Raw genomic sequence first — 11214 nt, 5'->3', positions numbered from 1 at the left:
CTTCATTTATTCACTCTAATTTAAGGTTTTGTGTGCCAGTAATACATTTTAACGTTTATAGAAGGGCTCTTTCTATAAGTCTATAATATGTAACTAAACTATCGTTGTATGTAAAGTAAATAAGGTTTTTTAAATGTTTAAGAAGCTTCATTTAAAATTAAATTAAAATAAAGATCTCCCGGACCGGTGGCCAGGACCCGGACAGTGTGAGTGCCACTGAAAATCAGCTCGCGTACTGCCTTTGGCACATGTGCCATAGGTTACCTACCCCTGAGTTAGACTAACAGGCCAGCTGGCAGGATAACGGGGTAAAATCATCCCAAATGCTAAAAAGAACAGTAGCTATCTGTTACTAGGAACCCCAGGGTCATTAGGACAGTATCAGTTAGGGATTAATCTCATGCTCAAACCTCTGGAGCCATAGCAACAAAAAATAAAAATCTCACAGAAGCTCCTCAAGGCATCAATCTAGATGAAATCAGCAACAGGATGGATGCATTCATAAAACAGAAGCAGCAGTGATGATGACCTAATGGGAGCTTCCTAAACACCCTGCCTAGATGATAAACAGTAAAGTCACCCCAAAACAGAAACAAAAATATTGATGTACCAATAATTGTTGCTTATTATGAAGTGTAGCTTTACCAATCCTTCTGCCCATACACATACACAAAATGAAGGTAAAGTATCAACTGCTTCAGAAAGAACAATTTTTATCCCCACTCTTCTGCACTCAGCACTGGAACCAAGCTCACATAGCAGTGACCTGCTGAGACTGCTAAGTCTCTACCCACCTCCCTGAAGTAGTAATGTGAGGTAAATGGGAGGAAAAGTGACAGAAGTTCTATGAAACTCAGATGTGTTTCAACGCCATTCATTACTTTATTCTGAAAAGCAGAGTTATTACGAGGGTGAACTGTGTAGGAATCATTTCACCTATTGACTGAAACAAGTACACCTATACCCCGATATAACGCAACCCCATATAACACGAATTTGGATATAATACAATAAAGCAGGCTCTCGGGGGGCGGGGCTGCACACTCCAGCAGATCAAAGCAAGTTCGATATAACACGGTAAGATTTTTTGGCTCCCGAGGACAGCGTTTTATCGGGGTCGAGGGGTATTAATAGATAGGGTAACACTTTCTAATGAGCTTTGATAATAAAATCACCCTGAATTGGAAAGGAAGTGGGGGGAAAAAAAACATACAAACCCATCCTCTGTATCTCAGTAAATTTATGCTGTCCATTTATTTACAATGGGGAGCTCCGAGACAGGGATCTTGCCTGGCTATGTGCCTCAAAAGCCACCAAAGCATACTGGTTCATGTTTCACAATAAGGCTTTAAGTTCTTTTTCAGGAGAAAAGCAAGACAGAAGAAATTAAACAGGACCCTGCTGCTTCTGCCACTAATGCAAGTCACTGAGCCTTAAAAAAAAACAAACACATCCTAGACATGTTTAGCAAACAGAGGGGATGCTGCAGCTGCAAAGTTCCATATGTCCACTGTAGAAAAGTTCTTGTAGAAGTTTCACAACCTGCTGACTTGCCACCATCCAAGGCACCTATGATTAGGACAGTTGAGCATGCACTAAAGAACGAGCAATGGCTAACATGCATCTAGAGACAATACCATCTCTGAATTATCGCAGATTATAAAGCATACCACTCATTTTAGATGCACATCAAAGCCTTATAAATCTGGTTTTATTTCACATTTATTAGCTTAAATTATGGACTCTAGTAATACTGAATCAGAAAACTAAGGCTACAGAAAGCTTTACACGTATTAATGAAATGACCTTCACATCATGTCAATCATCCTGCACAGTATTTTGATGTTGCTGTATCCTCTATTTTGAATCTATGTCAGTTTTTAAAGGGCCCTGTCTCAAAATTGAAACTTGAGGGTTTAAGGACTATGCACAGGAGTTAAATCTCCCTCTGAAGTGTCTCATGGCTTAATTATGTGCTACAAAAGAAAAAGATGAGTGCCAAATTACATTTACCCACCTCATCAAGAAAATTAATACCAATAAAGTACAGGGAATCTCACTTTCTGAAAGGACAGAAAGACCAGATGAGGGAGCAGGAGTAATTTAAGGATTTATTTACATTACAAAGCCAAAGTCTTCATTTAATATCCAGAGTTAAGATTCCTAAATGGCAATGTACATACCCATCACATTTACAAAACCCAAGCAAATCAATAATTTGAGATATTAAATCTTGCCTTGTCTAGATAAAACACATTCTATCAACTCCAAATATAACTATTTACTAAAACAACCTATCTCTGAGCCAAAATAGCTATTCTTTCATCAGTAACCTCAAAATGCAAGTCCCTTTTGACAAATTATATAGGTTCATGACACATTCAGATGCACATTAACTGTCATTTATATGTTCACAAGTCAGTCAACATACATAATTTTACATTAACTAATCTCTTGTTGAGCTACATACACAACTAATCTCCACAAATTTTTTACACATATGGCCAAAAAAATATGTTAGCTGACATTTCCCCATCACACAAAAACTCATGTCAGATTTAAGGTTATGCTGAAATTACCTGTGCATTTCTTTATTCTTGAATAATATGCTTATTAAGTGAGCAGCTTTGGATATAGGATGTCCTTAACCATGGGAGAGGTATGTCACTTAATTTGACAAGCCAAATGAGGTTGGTGTGTGTGTGTGTTTGTTATAATTGCGCAGTTATTAATTTTTACAAATTTATTTTTTCTTGTGTGGGTAAATTTAAAATAGAAGCAACAAGTTACCAGGTTTTTTAATTAATAAGAGTGGTTACCAAGGTAAGGAAACATTCCTATTCCTAGTTAAGATACAAAGTGTGTCCCTCCAAATAAATTACATCTCCCATGAACACATTGTGCTTTCACAGTTCCCATATTTAGGGTCCTTACTGTACTAAGGTCAAATATAGCAACACTATTGTTTTACTCCTTTCAAAAATGGAGATGAATGGAAATGAAAACGATCAGTTTGCAATCATTTCTTCTCTCTCTGTTGGGATACATAATCACAGCCTAATATCTCTATACACAAACATTGAGTGGGACTAGACGAACTTCAGGATTACAAGCATTAAATTAAAATAAAAAGAATCCTTGATTTTTCTCAAGGAGACATGATAGGAAAAGCAAACATCCCTAACCAAGACCTAATCTTTCAAAGTTTCCTGACAGATAAGTTTGACAATGAACCAAAATTGAAACTGTTCAGTGACCTGTTTTCTCTCTGCTCTTGTCATTATCAAGTCTCTTTACAGTTGCTTTTTAGAAGTAGGCTCTGATTTTAAATCCCTGATCATATCTCATTTATTGAGGAAAACTGTTTACATTACCCAAAGCATAGTTAAATCAGAAGGCTCTGCCTCCCATTTGTCATTGAAGAAACACTTTAACTACATTTCAGGTCAAGCTGTAAATTTAAATTTTTCGAAGTCTGTGGTATGGTAACAGAATCAGATCTTTGAGGCAGAGACTATTTGTTATGCTAAGAGATACTGGAGACTGCATTGCGCACAAAGCTCAGACTGAATGAGAGTGCATTCTTCAATTAACGTATCAGTCAGGACAAGCCCCCTCACCAGAGACAAAAAGGGCTGCAAGCCTGCCCAGAGTGGGTGGAGTGGTTTTGCTGAGTAGTTTTTTGCAAGGGCAAATGTTAAGGAAGGCAGAACACAAGAATGAGAACCAAGCAGCAGTCTGTGAGCATAGCGTCTGACCACGTGGTGTTGACTAAAAGGCTTGGGGTTGTAAAATAAGACATTCTAATTTTTTGTTTCGTTTCCAAGACTGAATCAAAGGTACCAGATCCATCTTCAATTTCTCCTCCTAACTGCAACAAATTACAAGACCCAGAATTTTTGACTAGCGGCTTGGGTCAAAAAGGGCAACAATATCTTCATACGTATTTGCACAAAAAACGGGCCCCCAATTTAAGTATTACTGTAATATAAATATTGTTTCTTACCTTCCTTCATTTCATTTCTTGCTATTCCAATTAGCTCATAGTTCTGAGTAATTACCCACATATCCCTACAATTTCTGCTACTCCAATACTTTAATCTGTTTATTCAGAGCAGATATACCCTCCTTGCATAAGAGCCTAATCACCAAGGATCCTGGATTTTCACTGAGCAAAACTATATGCAGAAATAAAGGTGAGTTCCAAGAGGGAAAAATTCACCACACAGTTACAATTGTTAATTTAATAAAGTAGCAGGTTTGTAAAAACTATATTTGAGAAATATACCTAAGTCCAACAGTGTCGGATAGCTAGTCACTCATGCTACCTCAATATTGATGAGCCAAGGGAAACTGTTATAAATATGAGTGAACAGTGTAACACTATTGCAAAAAAAGTAAATATCATTCTGCAATGTATTAGTCAGAGCATTTAACCCTAGGGGAATTCTGCACCGTTGCGCATGTGCAGAATTAATGTCCTGTGCAGATTTCTTTGCCTCCCTGCAGAAAAGTGACTGACAGGAAAGAAAAGGGAAGCCGTAAAAGTGGTCATGCAACCCTGCCCAGCCATGTGGGTATGTCATTTCTGGTGCCCAGAGCAGCCAGCAGAGAGGTAAGTCACTGCATGGGGACGGGTGAGGTGAGGGAGAGTCAGTGCCGGGTCAGACCCCTCCCCACTGTTTGCCCAACATCAGTGCATCCAGACTTCCACATACCCAGCCCCCAGCCCCTGGGCTGGCAGTTGGGAGGAGTGTACTTCCCCTACCCAGAGCAGCTGGGCCAGGTCAGACCCAGCCCTAGAAACCTCCCTGAGCTCTGCACTCCCCTCCCTCGCCCCACTTCCTGCCCCAATCACTCCTCAGCCATGAGGGGGTGGGTCACTGTATTCCCTCATCTGCCCTCCCCATACCTAGACCCCTCCTGCCGAGTCCCACCTTCCCTGCATCCAAACCAGAACCCCATCCCCATGCATCCAGATCCACCCCGCTGAGCCATGCTCCCCTGCATCCAGACCACTCCCCACTGAGCCACCCACACTCGAATCCTCAACCTGACAAGTCCCACTTACTATGCCTCTGGACCACCCACTTTGCCCCACCCAGCTGCATCCAGACCCCCAGCAAACCCTATTCTGCCAGCATCTGAATCACATTCCCCTGCACGGAGACTGCTCCCCCCCATAGAGCCACAACCACCTTCACCTGGACCCCCCTGCAGAGTCCCATTTCCCCTGCACCTGTAACACCCCCACTGAGCCACCCATACCCAGACTGACCCACATAGAACCCCCCACACCTGGCTTCCCCCACACTAAGCCCCTCTACACTTGGATCCTGCTGGGCCTGCCTGACCACACCTGGGAGACCACCCTGCAGTCCCTCCGGACACAAACTTGGCAGTGAGGCTGCACCCAACCCTGACAGCACAAGGGCCGGGCCTGTCCCAGAGGTCAGTGTCCGGGAGTGGAGGACTGCAGGGTGATTTCTCATCTCTGTGCAACCAGTCACCTATGCTCCCCACTCCCATGCTAGAGCCTCCACATTTATTTAACGAAAAAAATTGCAGAATTTTAAAATATTGTGTGCAGAATATTTAAAATTTGGCACAGAATTCCCTCAGAAGTAAGTGTTGCAAACAAGACAAGAAGTAATTCTTCTACTTTACAGCACGCTGATTAGGCCTCAACTGGAGTATTGCATCCAGTTCCGCAAGCCAAATTTCAGGAAAGATGGGGACAAATAGGAGAAAGTTCAGAGAAGAGCAACAAAAGCGATTAAAGAGCTAGAAAATATGACCTATGAGAGAAGTCCGAAAAAACTAGAGTGCAGGGGGCTGGACTAGATCACCTCTCACAGTCCCTTCCAGTCCTATGAGTCTAACTTGAACTGGACAGACCAGATTTTTATTAGTAAATGTTGATTTCACCGAACATACAAGAGCCAACTAAAAGATTTCAATAATAACTGAAGTTTACAGATAGGCAAAGAAAGATGCTGCTTGAGAAATTTAAAGCAGGTGGGCTCACACTGGCACCGCCCCCTCGCTGTCAGTCAGGCCTGGGCTCACAGCTGGGGCCCCTGCTCTGACAGCCTGAGCTGTCAGCCAGGTGCTGTTGGAGAGGTTTTCTTCCCAACCAGAAGGACTAGAAACTTAACTTGTATTTTTAATGAAATCTTCAATTCTTCAGAAATTGATTAGGTCTTTAGAGAACTTACAGTTAGAGCCCCATGTTTTTTTGGGAATGCAAAACAAAGTACAAAAATTAAAATGAAATAAAATGAAAAAATCACCTTTCCTCCCCAGCAGTGGTTCTGGTTGCAGGCAGCTAGGCCAAATTTGAGAGAGAGGTCCTACAACCTGGCACACAGGGTTGCAGTGCTCCTCAGGTTTGGTCTGGCTGCCTTTCCATCATGATGAAAATGATGGAATTTATTGAAAAACTGACCCCTTCCTCTTGTCCCAGTTTCAGACAGCTTTATGCTCTCACCTGCACAGTCACTGAATAATAAGTACAACAGAAGGATGTATGTTTCATGAAGCACCCAAGCCTTTGTGTCATGAGAGAAGTATAACCTTGTACTTGTGATCTCCTCTAATGTAAATCATCCTCTGAGCACTGGGATCAATGTAACTAGGTTCTCCAAGCATAAATCATTTTGGTTTCAATTCAAACGTTCACTCTTCAATGTAGTTTGAAGCCTTCTGAATAAGTCTGCATAATACAGCATCATGGATAATACTGCTTACTTCATTACAAGCAGTAACTAAGTTTTAGCACTGATAAATCCACTCCCTGGGCAAGACTAATACTTTCTGGGGGCTAAGAAAGTTTAATTCTTCCTTCTGAAAGATGAACTGTCCCTGTTTTTAATCTGAAACATCTGTAAAGGCATCTGGGTTGGGTGGACAAAAGTCTTCTCTTCAAATCTTCAAGGTGTCTCATTGACATTTATCACCTTGTATGTTACTGTTGCTACTGGAACTAATTTCTTTATTAGTGAACTGATTGTAAATATTCCACATTAAAAATTCCTGGGAAACTGGATGCATACATTTTTCTTTAAAATTCATGTAGCTTTTTAAAGTCTTACCCTGTTGAAAAAAGTGCAGTAGAGAGGAAGGGAAAATTGATTACTACCTTCGCTTGGTTGAGACAGTTTTACTGGCTTACATTTTAAAGACTTTTTACAATCAAAGTGGTAATTAAAAAAGAGGCAGAATTTGTTAAGTGAAGCCAAACTACTTTGGAATCCGATTTTCTAAACAAACCTATGATTCGCTCTTGTTCTTACTATTAAAAGCACTCTCTTTTTGGGAAGCTTTAATTGTGTATTTCAATGATACAGTCTCCATCTTACAAACACACATCAGTTGCCAATGCAGTTATGCCACAAAAAGGGTGGCATTTCACTAGGTTCTAGTTCCACCAAGCATGTTCCAAAATTACTTTTCAACCCCTTAAACCTTTTCTATATTTTCCCAACCCCAAATCCTGCAGAGCACATGCCGCTTATTAACAGCCACGTCCAGGCAAATATCAGACTTCAGCCATTTTGGCAGCAAACAAACCCTTTTAGGCGTCAACTGAGTATAAATTGATGCAGTGTTGACTTTCTGAGTCCACTGACTGCCTGAATTATTAGATATGTGAAGCACGACCTTCTCCCATTCATCTTAGTGAAATATAAGCCACATCTACACTACAGACTTCTGCCAACATAGCTATGCTGGTCAGGGTTGTGAAATGGTACGATCCCTGACTGAAAAAGTGTGTCTGAAGATGTCTGTAGCATACAGGCTGTTATACCATCAAACCTGTACTTTTTCCTAGTATAGTTCATCTTGCTTGGGAGAGGTGGTGTGTGTGGAATACTTGACACCGGTTACAAGCACAGCTTTGTCAATATAAGCTGCATCCATACTGGTATTCAGATACTGGTAGAGTGCTTCTAGCATAGATATGACCCTAATAAAGGCAATTTAATTATCAACATTAAATATTTCACCACTGATTTTAACAGAAATATTCAGTATGTTTTTTCCACAATCTCAAAACTGTCTCCCATAGCCCCCCCAGGTCCCAAAGACCCAGATAACCTGTTAACATATTTGCCAAGATCTCCATCTTACCCACCCTTCCAACGCAACTACTTCTACCTCCAATATCTTGCACACGTGAACTGTAAAATTAATTTCAGAGTGGTAGCTGTGTTAGTCTGTAACAGCAAAAAGAACAGGAGTACTTGTGGCACCTGAGAGACTAACAAAGGTATTTGGGCATAAGCCTTCGTGGGCTAAAACCCACTTCAGGGGACTCGCTGCAGTACCTGTGTTAACAATACAAAGTGAGTTTTGATTCAAAGTGTGAAGGCTGAGGTTAAGGTCTTAATCATTACACAACCATTAATACCGCTAGTAACGTTTCTGTCTCCATATTAACCCAACCCTTTTAAGTTTACACATCCAGCTAATGTGTAATGCCCTAGTCTGGGTTGTAAACTGAAAGCCCAATAACAGAAAACCCAAACAGTTTGATTTATTTAAGTTACAAAACATTAGAAAATGATTGTGTCAATTTTTGTACTGAAAACACTTAACTCTAAAGACTTCAGACAATTTTATTTTATTTTTTTATTTTTTTGAGAATGTGGGTGGCTCACAAGACCAGTAATGAGGCAGGGACCTTTTCACATTTACTGTCACCAGTTCAAATCCAGCCCTAATGACCACATTTTTTTTGACGCTCTGTGAAACAAGTTGCCTTCTCAATCCAGCTTACAGTGGAAAGGTCATCACATCACAAGAGCGCCTTAACTAGTTCCACTTTTGGCAGTCGAAGAAAGATTAGAGTGCCTGGGCCACAGAATTCCCAGCTGAATTTCCCTCTTCCTTCAAAGATGGCCTCCACAGAACACTGTTAAGGCACACTGGTGGAGTACTACAGGAGAAATATGTACTGTTACTTCATATACACCATATCTGTTGTGTGGATAAAGGACTCTGATGTCATGAACAATGAATTCACTATAAAGAATTTAAGTAAAGATAATCTATAAAGTTACACAAACTGACAATGCGACTATCAAGTGTCTATTAACAGAATGGAATTTAGCCTATAGCGATGCTCTGCCATGGAGACTAAAGTCTTCTGGAAAAGAGGCAAGTTTAGTCTCCATGCTACACTCAAACCTTCACTTCTCTGCTAAGACTGCTAACAAGGAGGGTAATTAGTGCCAGTGATCATGGTGTTTGTGCAACATTAACAATTTTCCATAAAAAACTGGACTGAAATAAACAACACACAATCCACCAGACACTACACAGCCATCATCTCTTATAACATGGATTAAACTATTTTAAAAAAGCCTTAATACTTAAAAATATTCGAAGTGCCATTCTATTTTGAAGAGTGACTAAAAATAGCATTGCAGGGTTCCATGATGACCTCCATATGAAATGTACTTACTTCACAACAAGACATTTCCTTTTATGATTGCTATACTTGAAAGATTTCAATTTGAGTTCGCATTTTCATGCATCATCACAGTAATGTTTTGCCAGGACAAATGTTTTCAGCTGGGTTGCAAAAGTGTATACAGATTTCATAGAATCATAAAACCATAGGGAAAGAAGGGACCGCAAGGGTCATCTAATCTTACCCCTTTCCAAGGTGCAGGACCTGTTGAGTCTAAACCATCCAAGACAGATGGCTATCCAGCCTCCTTTTAAAAACCTTCAGTGAAGGCACTTCCACGACCTCTCTAGGCAGTCTGTTCTATTGTCCCACTGTTCTTACAGTTTGAAAGTTTTCTTCTTAGATTTAATTTAAATCCGTTATGCTGTAGTTTGAACCCACTGCCTCTTGTCCTGCCCTCTGTGGCAAGAGAACAATTTTTCTTCATATTTTATAGCAGCCTTCCAAGTATTTGAAGATCGCTATCATGCCCCCCTTTAATCTCTTTTCCAAACCTAATATACACAGTTTCTTCAGCCTTTGCTTATATGGCTTGCAATCCCATCCCTTTGACCATCTTTGTCATTCACCTCTGAATCCTTTCCAGTTTCTCTACTTCTCTTCTACACATTGGTGACCAAAATTGGACATAGTACTCCAGATAAGGCCTAACAAGCACTGAAGAGAGTGGTACTATTGCCCGTTGTCACTTGCAATTTTAGGTTGCATTAACAGAGGCATAGCATGCATTTGCTTTTTTTGCAGCACCATCACAGTTGACTTGTGCTGAGGTTGTGACCCACCACAACTTCCAGATCCTTCTCAGCAGTGCTGCTGCCAAGCCAGTTACCCCCGTTCTGTATTTACGCATTTGCTTTTTCTTCCCTAAGTGGAGTACCTTACATTTGTCTTTACTAAATTTTATTTTATCTATAGCCGAGTTCTCCAATTTATCGAGATCACTTTGAATTTTAGCTCTATTCTCCAAAGTATTTGCAACCCCCCAGCTTTGTCTCATCTGCAAATTTGACCAGTATGCTCTCTATTCCTACACCAAGGTCATTAAAAAAATATTGAGCACCAGCAGACTCAGAACATATCCCTGTGGAACCCCACTCAAAACCTTTTTCTAATCTTACATCATTCCAAATAATGGTTACTCATTATTTGCTGCTGTTTAACCAATTATGTATCCACTTAATGGCAGTTCCGCCAAACATGCATTTCTTCAGCTTACTTATGAGAATGTTATATGCGACTGTGTCAAAAGGACTGCTAAAGTCCAGGTATATTAGGTCCACTGCATTCCTCTTATCCACCAAGCCAGTTATCTTGTCAAAGGAGGACATCAAGCTGATTTGGCATAATTTGTTCTCAGTAAATCCATGTTGGCTGCTAGTGATTAAGCATTCATGCTCCAGGTATTCACAAATTGAATGTTTTATACACTGTTCTAGTACAGTGGTTCCCAAACTTTTTCCATCACTTGTGCAGGAAAAGCCCCGGCAGGCCAGGCCGGTCTGTTTACCTGCCGTGTCTGCAGGTTCGGTTGATTGCAGCTCCCGCTGGCAGCAGTTCGCTGCTCCAGGCCGATGGGAGCTGCTGGAAGCAGAGGCCAGTAAGTCCCTCAGCCCACGCCGCTTCAAGGAGCTCCCATTGGCATGGAGCAGCGAACCACAGTCAATGGAAGCCGCGATTGGCCAAACCTGCAGACACAGCAGGTAAACAAACCAGCCCAGCCCGCCAGGGGCTTTCCC

This window comes from Gopherus flavomarginatus, chromosome 7 (assembly GCF_025201925.1).
Source record: "Gopherus flavomarginatus isolate rGopFla2 chromosome 7, rGopFla2.mat.asm, whole genome shotgun sequence".
NCBI classification, from domain to species: domain Eukaryota; kingdom Metazoa; phylum Chordata; order Testudines; family Testudinidae; genus Gopherus; species Gopherus flavomarginatus.
This window is presented reverse-complemented; position numbering follows the sequence as displayed.